The 12,793-nt window shown below is 45.9% G+C and overlaps 1 protein-coding gene across 11 annotated transcripts in view; it reads right to left on the bottom strand.

Moving 5' to 3' along the window:
- The window catches only part of PHACTR4 (phosphatase and actin regulator 4), a 68,631-nt gene that overhangs the window by 30,620 nt on the left and 25,218 nt on the right, over window positions 1-12,793 (bottom strand). Inside the window, exons 1-2 of one of the 11 annotated variants that reach the window (XM_075047612.1) lie at window positions 11,697-12,776; window positions 10,918-10,988 (exon numbers count right to left, since the gene is read on the bottom strand). The exons of 6 other annotated variants lie outside the window; for them this stretch is intronic. The gene's annotated coding sequence lies outside the window, so the exon portion shown is untranslated. Of the gene's footprint in view, window positions 1-10,917; window positions 12,777-12,793 lie in introns of those variants that run through there. 4 more of the 11 variants (XM_075047614.1, XM_075047611.1, XM_075047615.1 and 1 more) reach the window with 4 other exon arrangements.

Raw genomic sequence — 12,793 nt, 5'->3', positions numbered from 1 at the left:
TACCAGAGTGAATCTAACAGATAATTACAGGTTTGACCTCCTTCTATTGCACAAATATGCCTTTTGAAACAATGTGGATAAATATTTGCCCAATACAAGAAGACAACTCCAAGAGGAACCATTCCAGTTTATCAACTTTGTGATTCATGTTGATACAAGCTTTATTCTCTATTTAAGGAACAAGATAACGCTTAGGAAGTTCATCTAGCCAAATATGTTTCATATATCTACCATGGACCACCCTAAACAGTGGCACGTCCAGACCACGGGTCACACCCAGACAAGAGCCATCAGCAAGACAGTGAGTGAACCTCAACCTCAACTCTCCAAATATTTACTATTGCTCAACCACCAAGGTGTCTCCAAGCAGCAGCAAGGCTTAAGACTGAAACACACCAAGTAAAAGATTGCTGCTAGTGTGATTGAAGCAATGCTTGGGTTTGTGTTGTGAATCATCCCCTTCCTTACCCCTTTTGAACTGGCTCGCTGGGGAGGGAATTATGGAGGCCCAAAGGAGCTGAAAGCAAAATGTGAGCACCCTATCTAACCCCCTCAGGCTTCTCCTGAAATCCCAGCCCCTGCCCTGATGCTCCTCTGTTTTCTGCCAGCACCAAGAGCTCTTGTGAAAACAAGACGGTGACAGACATGAGCACCAAAAGCCACCCCAGAACAAGGCACAAAAAGCAGACGTGACAATTGCAAACAGGTAGCTTACGTCCCAACACATATACAGACTGGGTCCCCAAAACCAAACGCTGTTGACGCATCACATTGACTCACACAAGCTGCAGAGACAATGCCATGGCAATTGTTTACAGTGTCAAGGACATTTCATATAATTAAAGGAAATGTCAAGAGATGAGATAACACCAACAGTTCAGAAGGTACAGCTAATCGTAGCCTTGTAAGAAGCTGTTTCTCCCAGAGTTGTTCCCTCTCTTGCAGATGCGACCCTTCACACATTCCCAGAATCCTCATTTCACAGAATTTCACCTCATTCCCTTGCTCCTGCATTTGTAGAGCACCAGCAGTGACCTTATTTAGGAGCACGTAGCACCATACCAAAACGGTGGTTGAAAACCCTTTCTGACACTATCAAGTAATGCTCCTGTCTACTCACACTGGGCATGGTTGCATGTGGGGCTGCAGACCATCTCTGAGCACTGCTGCAAGCACCACTGCCGAGAGGAAATGTGGTTAAACTGAAACAGGACTGTTTCTGCCAGTAAGAGGTTTGACTGTAGCCCAGCATGACCACTGCAGTCCATCAGGACTGGCTTTGAAGCAGCCAACTCAAATGCCAACAGCCGCCTGCTCATAACAGCCGTGAGCTCTGCAAGGGCGAGCTACTCAAATATTTACTCACCTTCTCAGACAAATTTTGCAGCGTAAGAGTTATAGCACGCTACTATTTCAAGTACATAAGCTAACAAGCTTACAGCCAACCCAGGAAGGCTTATGTGAGCCGTAGTCCTACGTTCACTTGCAACGCAGATAACCCCCAAGTCAGTGGGCTAGACAGAGCAGCGTGATTCACCTTGCTCCTGCCCATGGCAGCCTTTGTAAGCCTCACACCTACGTTAAACACGTCGAGATAGGGGCTCGGATCAAAGAATGACGTGGCAGCAATTAGGCAGCCACAGAGCTCCATGGGACATCCCATGGCTCCATGAGGTTACAATGTACTTCCCAGTGCTCAAAGAGGTCAATGCTGGTGATGAGGAAGAAAGATCTCACAGGCAAGTATCAGTACAAACTCCCCACCGTGGCATCCACCAAAGAGTTCCTGCCTCAAGATCCACAGCAGGCAAGACAGAGCAGCATCAAAACTCAAGTTCAGGGGTTTTCAGCTTGCAGGAAAAATGAGCAAGAACTATCTTTAAGGGGTGCAAAGAGAAGCCACAGAGAAAACCAGGTACATTTGGATTAACTAACTTCATGGGCGTCTGTGCCTCCTATCAGATGATGTTCAAAGGTGCACAAATGAAAAGTTGAAAACCATGGCTCCAGTAAGCACATTCTTCAAGCAGTAGTTATAGCGAGGATACATTAGAGCAAGCATTTGAATTGATGCACAAAATTTAGGGTGTGTAAACATAAACATTAACCAATTTCTACATGTACTTTAGGTTTGAAATGGGGAGTTTGTTCTTGTGCTGGATTCCCATCTAAAAAAGCTTGCAGCAGGTGCTAGCTCCCTTGCTGTAAGAACGCCATCCCAGGGCTTCCCCCAAGGTCCCTGAAATTACAGGCTACAACAACACCATCTAAATCCTTTACCTTTTCAACAGCAGGGCTAGCTGGCCCCTGGGCACTTAAACTGAAACTCCAGCTGGTCCAAAATCCTAGATGGCCCCTTGGCTACACCCACCCATGTCTTCTCACTGCCTTCTTTGAGGTAGCCCGGACACATGAGTCATTAGCAATGCTGAAGCCCATTTCTGCTGTAAGGGAGCTCCTCATAGCTTCCAAAGCAATCCTCACCTTCGTCAAGGGAGTAGAAAGAAAAAAAAAAAAACCTCACCAAAAAATCTGCAGTTCCTAACGAGATTCAGATCAGCCTTAGGAAAAAAAAAAGAAGAATCAAAGCTTGGAAACTAAAAGCTGACTGACCCTTTAATGGAACTTTCCCATATTTATGGAAATTTCTGGTTTGGCACAAAAACATCTGCTCATTTAGTGGGTGTTGTAGAAATCACTTCTATAGTGATGCTGAAAGAAAGAGGCCTGTTTTATTGTTAATCGAGCCTCTGGCTACAGAGTAGAGGAAAAAAATGTTTTCCCTGACTTTGAAACTCAAATTCTAATTCTCACGAGGCTGTAGGTCTATACCTCTTGCACAATACGCAGTAGTCGATTTCTGTCCATAACTGCAGAACCGTAAGTTGCTACGTTTTGCTCTGCTGCAACCAAGAACATAGCTTGACCTGGCAGCGAAAATGCCATTATTCCAGCTCATGACAAACCCTGCACAAAAGTCAGGCCACTAAAACTTGGAGGTCTGTGGGCCCAACAGGAAAGCAATCCTGTCTATAAAGAACATGCATTAGGGCTTTTCTCTCTCCTCCCTACGCCATCATTTTGGTTGTGTTTTCCTGACATTGGTTACCCTGCAATATCAGACTGCTTAAAAGGATTACCTTGAGTTTGTTTTTAAAAACCCCACCAGTTACTTTTGTTTAGAACAATTGCTACAGGCTATCACAGATGCAAAATCAGGCTTTCAGACCAGAACTGATTATATTCTGCAAATACGATGGCCTGGGAACAGTCTCCAGCACAGGAACTCACTCAACTCCAGACTCTTGATGCCAGGAAGGCATGACGAAGGGAAGTCTCCTTTTATACTCGTCCTTGTTCTTCAGTTCCTAAACATTTATTTAGGGATGGGCTCAAGGGATCTTTGCTGTGGAAGAGTCAATGGCTTCATAAGGCAACAGGGTGCTCATTATCAAACTCATTTAAAAAAAAAAAAAATCCAGCACCACTAGGAAACAGTGCTCCAGACACCACATCCCAAAATTAACTCTAGGAAGACTGATCAATACTTTATCCTGAACAGGAAAATAAGAAAAAGCCCCGAACAGATAGGGAGTGTCAAGGGTGCCAGACTGACTGGTATAATCCCATTATAGAGTTATCCAGAGCAAGGAGTTTGCTCAATATTTGAGAGATAACAGGATTAACTTAATGTTCAACATCATTTCAGCCTAATAATTGCAGAATCACTCCTAAGGCCCTAATGTCATTGATTCAACAGGGGATTCCCATCAACCCCCCCACCAGCCTCAGCTTTGAAAGCCCGTTCATTAGCGTCAGCATCTTAAGTTAATTACTTTGAGAGATTTTCCTTTCCTCCCCAAAGCGAAATGTAACTTAACCCCTGCAACGCACAAGGCTTGAGCAGAACAAACTTCTACCTTCCCTCCAGGAAAGGATGATGTTTACTTTCCTAATCACCACTAACATCTCTGAGATATAAGGTTAAGATCAAAGGGCTGGGGGTGGGGAGGCAGCTTTTTCAACATTTCGGTTGAATTTCAACGAAAATCATCGCAGAGGCTGGTTATAGTTCTCTCAACGATCAAGGGTCAGCCTCAGACATCTGCCTCCCTGAGATGGGGAGAGGGTGTTGATCTCCCCTTTGAGAACAGAGATACCAGTAGATCCGTCCAGTGACGATCACCACCGAGTGAGTCTTCAGGAGTTATTTTCCTTGCCAAGCCATGACTCACTGTTCACCTAGCCTTGGAAATGAGTCCCTTACTGCAGCCGTGCTGGGGAAGTACAGGGAAAACATACAAAGCAAACAGTACACAGAGCCATTTCCTAGCCTGCGGGAGAGAGCTGGGGAGAACCACAGGAACCGGGCCGTGTTTTTCTACGGGATTCTTATATGGAGCACGGAAAGTTATTAAATTCCACCTTTTCAAGCACAGGAGGCAGCTTTTGTTTGGACACGCTACACCAATTAGGCCACCCTTACTATTCTGCCCCTAACCTGATGCAATCGCAGCACGCCACTGAGTCACCCCTCCACTTCACAGCACCCTGCTAGCTCACCGGTGGCCTGTGAAAGTCGACATCCATGACCACTGCTTGGCTGCACCTTCTCAGTTTGTTCCTCACCCCCCCCCCAAAAAAAAGAAAAGAAGGGGAACCCCAGGGCCCTGCTTTTGCTGGAGGGGGGGGTGCCCTACAGAAACTCAGCTTTCCCGGGAAAGCACCCTGGCAGGGGTTGCGACACGCACTTCTCCGCCTCTCGGGGGTGAAGCCGTGGGAGGCAGCACGCCGGGGCGGGAGAGGGGTCCCCGCCGAGCCCGAGCCCCCCCCGTCCTCCCCCGCCGCCCGGCCCGGTGCCGCCCGCCACCTGGCGGCCGCAGAGCAGAGCCGCGGCCGGCGACCCCCCGCCCCGGGTCGGTGGGGATACACGGCCCGGGACGAAACGCGACGGGGGCCTGTGGCAGCGCTGGACGGCGGGGACCCTCTGGGGAGGGGTGAAACGCGGCCACAACAGGCAGGGAGGGGAATTTGCCGGTCCTGCAGCAAGCACCCGTGTGCATCCCACGGGAGAAGCCTTGGAGGAGAGGTGCTGTCTCAGACACAGATCTCTGCACCCGTTCTGGCCAACTTTAGCACGCTTTGTTGCTATTTCCAGCTCTAGATTTCTCCAGCGACCATGCCGCGACCTCCCCGGTTAGCAGCAGTGACGCCCCATACACCCGAGACGAAAGCGGGTTTCCAGGCTGAAATGGAAGATGCTGACAAAAGGAGCGAGACGCTGCAAGGAAACCGTACAGCTGAGTTACACCAGCGTACAAAGCTTCATCTTACACAGCCTTAAGACAAGCGCTAATAGGAACCAGGATCCATTGCAGATCCTGAGTCTGCAAAGCTCAGCTCAGCAACCGAACAGCCTGAGTACCAACAGGCTAAACAGATCTGTAAGTGGAATTTAGTAACTCCTATAAATATTATTGTACAAGAGAATACAAATTTATCATAACCCAGCTGGTAGGTCCTTCAGAAATCTTAAAATCTATGCTTCACAAAGCAAGACAAAACCAGGCTGGGTTGAAGAGCAATATTCTTCCTAAACACGTCATGGTTATCACTCGTCCCATCACAGCTGGATTGGTCCAACCTGTAAAAAAGCCACACCAGATCTCTGGTTTCTTGTTGCACTCAAGTGTTTTAGGAGACAAAAGACACTTTCAAAAATCAGAGCCAGGCTCCTTTTCAAGACAAATGAGAAAGAAACAGATAAAGCGGTGACATCAGCAGTGACAACATGCAACTGTTAGCAACCGGACTGCAGATCAGCACCGGCCCTGCAGCCCAGCGGGGCCTGAGAGGCAGCTTTGTTCAGGCAATGGCTCAGCTAACACTATTTACAACTCACAAGGGCAGCAACATTAATGAGAACATTCGGTATTTGTTCTTAAAAAGCCAGGTTTGCCATTCAGCCTGGACACATTGCTGCTGTGTGAACTAAGAAAAACAGTAATAACAAAAATCACTTCATTTATGCTAAACCCACTTACCTCTGGTTCCAGGCAGGCTCCTCCTCTACCCCCAACCCCAATAAAATCAGCTACTAAAACCCTTTGACAGATTTTACAGGCAGCAATGTTCCAGAGAACAAGGTGATTTTAAGGTCCAACAAGTTGAAAATGAAAACTAGAAACTCTCGAAATCTGACCCTTCTGCTCTGTGCCCTACTTACTGAACCACAATAACTACACACTCACTGTTTTACAGTGAGTCGGCCTGAATTATCCAGAGGATTGATTACATGTCCTACAAGGTCTTATCTCTTAATACAAGGAATAAGATCATTCAATTCAATCATGAAGCACTTCAGCAGATACAACATTTCTCACTCAACATCAGCCTTTGCTACTATCTTGCTCCAGCCAGCCTGGAGGCCAAAGCATCTCATTCCCAGCACATCCACAGCTTAGCCACTAAACCACAAAACCAGCAAAATTAACCTCTGCTTTCCTCCAGGCAGAGCTGTCTGTAGAAACTGCATGGCCATTTACTACAACAGCTTTAAAAGTCACTTGAAATGGGGTGCCATGGAATTACAAGGTCTCTGGCAGGTCAGCAAATAATCTCTGTAAAACACTTGGCTTGCAGATCAGGAGGGAAAGGCAGCAAAAATTCAGACACCTACTCAAATCATAAGGGGCTTGTTCAGGGGTGGAATTACTGCGTATTTATTTTCTTAAATGCCACACCAACTAGTAGATGGATAGCTGATCTGAACCATTTGCAAATACAGCAGGCAGAACAGCAGCACTGGCATCCAACTAACTGCCCCAAGCAGCCTGACAGCGCTCAGCACATTAATTACACTAAGAACAACTAGAACGCCCATTGCAAATTTAAGAACAAAAGGCTGTCAGGATAACATCCTAAAATATTCTGTGACCTTGTCAAGTGCACTCGGACTTATTTACAATAATGCTTTCACACAGGTAAGCAAGTGTTCTATACTGCACTTTAAAAGTCAAACTATCTCCACTGAGATCAGTTCAACCCTCTGGTAACTCTGACTAAGGAACAGTAGGATTTTGCCTTTCTGTGTGCTTGCAAATTAGCACACATCAACTGTAATTAAATGTTTAATCTCAGGCACTTTGACCACTTTGGCTCTCTTCTATTGTATTGCACAAAGCACTTATATTGCCATATACATAATATACAGCATCTCATAAGGGAATCGCAGCTTCTGTGTCTTCCTGGAAGAAAAACCTGTTCTTTTGTTCTAGAACAGACATTATAAAGAGATTTCCACTGGCTAGTTAGCATTAACTGTTCTTCTCCGGCAGACTTCAGAGCTGTGTGACAGTGAAGCACTCAACACCACAAAGCTCCATGCTTGATTCTGCAGATCAAAACCAGAAAACAACGAATGCCATCTCCAGCAGCCTAGTTTAAACTAAGAACCACATCATCAAAACACTTTAGTTCAACATAAAAGTGCACATTTGACAAGATTTCCCTAAATGCTGCTGAACAGTTAGTTGAATGCCTGTCCTGGCAGCAGCCTCGAAGCAGCTGATTTCCAGTTGAAACTTAGTCATCAAAAGGGGATTCCCACACAGCCAGTCTTGAGCATTGGCAGCAAGTTGAAGAACCCATGAATCAGAGGCTGGCCTTTCATCCAAGTTCGTCAGCAAATGCAAAGAATAAAACAAAGTGCCCTCCACCTCACCGTCTCCCTTCCTGCCCCTACTTGGACCCTTCCTTTTTGAAGTGCATCACCCAAAGTACTGGAATGACTGTCCTAGAGATCTAAAGCCTTGTTAGGTTTCTCAGGAACAGAAGACATTGAGAGCAGCACATATTTCCTCCTCAACCCTGACACCCTGTGGCAGTAGCCATCAGATCAGAGGGAGGTGCAGGTGGAGACCTTCTTCCCATGCAGGCAGCTCCATCTGGCAGCTGTGGTCCTTGCAAAGTCCTTGTCTCTGCCACCAGTCTCCGCTCCACTCCAGAGGTACAAGACGGGAACTCAAATTCGTGATCCCTCTCCTTAGGTTCAAACTAACAATCTAGAAGCAAAATATTTTATATCCTAGCAGCCACTCCCTCAGCCTTCACTGCTGCTAAACACAAAAGGCTTCATAAACAAAGGAATATCAAGAAGAAAGTCACTTGGCAGACACCTTTGAAGCAGAAAACTGGTTTTCCTGAACAGGTTTTGTTTTCTCATAACAGACTTTGCACATCCGTAGTCTTCTGCTCTCCTCTACTTGTACATGGTGCCTACCCAGAGGAGATGCCAAGCTTGGTGGGCCTTGGTAAAGAGCAGCAGCAAAGGGTCCTGGCAAAGTGCAAGAGGGATCCCACACACATTCCATGCATCGGCCAGCAGCCGTATGAAAACAAAGTGTTATTTTCAGATCCCAAGGCAGCAGGCTGATGGAAGCCAGTGGTTAAAGCATCTTTTGGACAGGTCATGGTCACTGCACCTTTACCATTGCATCCATCTCCCCTTCTGAGCATTAGTCTTTTAAAAGGCAGCAATGCCAGAACATACTCCGACAATCTAGCCCTGGAATGATAGCTTGATATGTCTTTCTGATCTCAAACTTCCTTTCAGACAGCAGGGCTGCTAGAAAGTTAGCAGCAATGGATGTATACTAAAAGGTACTGCTTCTACAGACATGCTCTGAACCAGAAGTGATCTAGAAAACCTGTTACCTATCCACATGTGGTGATCATGCACTCATTTCCATAATGGTTTGAACCTGTGAGCATCTGAAGGTATGCTCTCATTTTTAAGGATAAAAATGGGAATCAAGTAGCCAGCTATGTGTCCTGCCAGGAGCATGTAGCAGAGCTGGTGGCATAAGAAGCAAGTACTCACATTTCTAGCTGCTTCCTCTACTCACTATATTTGGAGCCTAAGTCTCCAAAAGCAGCAGATTCATATCACACTGGTTTCCTTATGAGGCATGCAGCCCAGAAGTCAGCATAGATGCTAAACCAAATTACTTCTTTGTTTGCACAAAGGTTAAGGACTCAAAGAGTATTTCCTATTTTTAGAAGGAAAAGAATTGGGAAAAAGTAGCACAGCAGGAGGTACAGGGGATGAAAGTCAAAGGGGATGAAAGTCAGCCTTGAATAAAGAAATAACTGCAGAAGATTCTTAAAGCATCCATAAACTTAGCATTTCAAGTGCTGTTCTAAAAAAGCAGCTTTGGGTAAGAGCCTGTGTGTGCAATGGCTACTTCACTAATTTCCCAAAATGCTTCACAGTTGTCCCACAGAGATTTAGCTTTTAGGGAAGCTACCAAGACGTTCATATTCCAATGCCTGCAGAGGAAGCATGTAGCCACAAGCAGAAACTGTAAACAGAGCACTGAAGTACAGGAGGTCAAAGGACCCCAGAGCAAACCCTTCCCATGAAGAAAGGCATTGCCATGCTCCCTCCACAGCTGTTCATGAGTGATTAGCTCAAACATTACCAGGCAAGTGAACTGCAGGCCTGCTTCTATGTTAGGTCAATCCAACACCACAGCAGAGCTTTCAAGGAACGACAGGCACAAGGTGAGATTTGCCCTGCCAAGCACAAAGCTCCCTGCTTCTTCAATATTTTGCTTTTTAAGATCTCATGGCTAGCATTTCATCTGCTTCTAAGTCTAAGACGACAATCCCTTGCCTAAGAAAAAGGTCCAAACCTAGCTCATATCATGCTAAGATAAATAAGTGGTCTTTGGAAGGGGGTCTGGGCAGCAACAGTGTGGGCAGTAGATGGAACAGCGGAAATAGGCTCCGAAAATAGAGTTTGATCCTTCACCCGCACCACAGGAAGGATCTGAAGAGGGGAAAGAAAGGTATTCCAGTGACATTTCCCTTCAACAGATCACTTGTGTAGGTGGGACCTTGGAAAGCAGGGAAACTTGGCCCAGCAATGTGTGTATATTTAGATTTCATTTATTCCTCTCACTAACCTCCATCCTCCCACCTGCCACACAGCTCCGCTGACGACTCGGGGGCAGCACTCTCCCTCCAGCACTGACTACACAGCACTGTGCTCCGGCCTCACACCAAGGCACAATCCATCGCCGCCACCTCTCAGCTTCTACACAGAACCTGGCAGGTTCCCACCACTTCAAAACTTCTTCCATCTCCAGTAGGTTTCACGGCATGAGTCAGTAGCTGAGGGCTCAGGCTGACAAGCTACACAAGCTGCTGCGACTTGAGCAGTTTACACATTCGTTAAGCCAATGCCAGTCACAGCCTATAGTGAAGTAATTTGGTTTTGCTCAAGTCCAGCATTAGAGTGAAAAACTAAGCCACCTGATGCTGCCCTGCCTACTACACATGCACATCCAAATTACTGCAGATAACTGACATGTGGTTACTTAAACTACAGTCACCTGCTCAGGGCCGCATCCCAAGGCTTGCAAGAAGACTCTGTATGTTCTTTTCTATATTTGAAATACAACCCAGGGTAGGGTTGAGAGCAATTTTAAGTTGCATACCTGTTCTAAAATAACTGTGTATAGAAAAGCTCTGCAACTTCACTGCAGCTGCCTGGAGACCATGCTTCCACTAGTCTTCAGGGATAAGCATGAATTAAAATCTGAAGACAACAGCAAATTTCATTTTTAATTAGCCAGGGCAGCCAGCCAAGGAGGGCTCCCCCACCCACCCATGGCTAGTGAAGCCTGACAGCTAAAAAGGATTTATGCTTCACTGTGCAGTCCCAGTGGCCATTCGAAGCACACCAACTCTGAACACGCGCCAATGCAGTTAAAACAAAAGCCAGCCATGCAGCATTGTGAATGCAGTTAATATACAACCAGTTAAGGACAGCAATACATCAAAAAGCACCAGGCTTTGAGGGAACAAAGGGCATCGACTTCAGCTCAGCTCCTGCACGCAGCTCCGCCTTACCTCATCTCCAGTCTCAGTGCCGGGAACAACCCAGGAGTCCTGAGCTTAGCAGCACTTGGAGAATGAGCGTCCTTAAAAGCAAAGTAATTTTAAGGAAATAATAATAAAAGACCCATCTGCTTATTCTGCCTTTAATATGGGGTTCTCAGCTCCCAGCACTAAGGAGGCAACACGTAAAGCTTCACAACCAGCTGTGTGGGGTGTCTGTGCATGCAAAGATCAAGTGCAGGTACTCCATCCTAAACTTGCACAGCTGAATTTGTTCAGAGGGAAAGGGGAGGTAATTTTACTTAAGTTGGCAAAATGCAAACAGAACATAAGGCCTTTCACATCCCAGGCCACCAGTGCTGCTCAAATCAGGAGTCAAAGCTCTTGGTAACCTCAACAGGCTCCAACCCCATGTCTCACTGATCTACCCCCAAAACAGAGTTCAACTACACATAAAAAGGGACAAAAAGCTTTGTGATATGAACACAGCTGGTTGTTGGCAGTCCCAGCAGAGGCTGAGTCCTGGTGAATAAGCAGAGCTCACAGTGTTGCTCAAAGCCATCCCATTAATGCAGGCTGGAGAGATGGAAAAACTCGCCCTGCTGCTGTCTGTGCTTTGTCCTGGGGTTGAGCGGGGAGCTGTCATCTCCACAGCCACTGCTTCAACATCAGCTGCCAGCGCCACATTTACTTTACCCATCCTCGCCCCTCGAAAGTCATCATTTGGGATTAGTTTGCCACAAGCAAATCATAAGGGAAAGCAATCACCACAAATTAAATGTGCACCTTACAGGCTAACAATTAGAGGGCACAGCAGCAGTTCTTGCCACCAGGATTATAAGCATGGCATGTTTTTATGCATGTACTCTTGGCTCGTAGCTGTTCCAGCGAGGTCATTGGGCTCCAACAGACCAGCTTTGTATGAAGTCAAAAACTGGCCTTCAGCAGACAGGCCTGGTACATCTGCCACACCAAGCACACCGCACTGCTGACGAGTCCATCGATTCTCAAGTTTTAAGGATGGCATCACCTAGCTGCATAGGAATAATCTAGAAATAACATTTACGGTCACAGAGTTGCACTTCACTACGAGTTAAAAGTCACTAACTGCAACATCATGGTCCACAAGATGAGAGGTCAATATGCTTAATGGAGACTGCCTTCCCACAGTGCAGGCAAGAGCTTTCATGCAAATCTCATTTCAATGGGAGGGAAAAAACGGCCATTTAACTCATGTCTTCCATAGCCATTTTAAGCAAACAGATCGAAAAGCTATTCAAGGCAATCTCTAAGCCAAAAATCTATGAGTTCTAGTTGCAACCATATCCTTGCATCAGTTAAACCTAACAGTGATGAGTTTGTTTGCCTCATGGCAAGTAGTACAAAGTGCCTAAAGCAAGAGCTTTAAAGCCAAAATTTTGTTTAGTAAAAAATTCCTGTATCTTCTGCAAGAAAAAACAGCCTAAATAAGTAAATACAGAAAGAGAAGTCAGGAGCTACCATGAGCTGATCCTTCTTCATGGCTTGCCCTGTGACTTGTTCAAATCGCATACCAGCTCAATGCTTCTAGCCTCTTACCTATTAAGAAAGGGGATGTTGCTTGTTTTCAAGAGTTTGGGATAGCCAATAGACTTGTAATCCAGGTTTCACAGATGGGAGATTTCAAAAAAGATCTTCCAGATGTACAACACAGCTTTAATCAGATCTGGTCCACACCATTAGTGCAGTACAGTTGCAACTGATTCATCTGCCAAACTAGCTTGTTTTCTAATCATCTGCTACATTTGAATTGAAGACATGAAGTTTAAAGTAATAAGGTTCTTTACGATGCTTAACCACGGATGAAAGAACAAGTCCACAACATGCAGTAAGATATCCAAGAGTGTAC

This window comes from Buteo buteo, chromosome 16 (genome assembly GCF_964188355.1).
Source record: "Buteo buteo chromosome 16, bButBut1.hap1.1, whole genome shotgun sequence".
NCBI lineage: Eukaryota > Metazoa > Chordata > Aves > Accipitriformes > Accipitridae > Buteo > Buteo buteo.
Note: the sequence above shows the minus strand (reverse complement) of the source record. Positions and strands in the feature narration are given on the sequence as shown.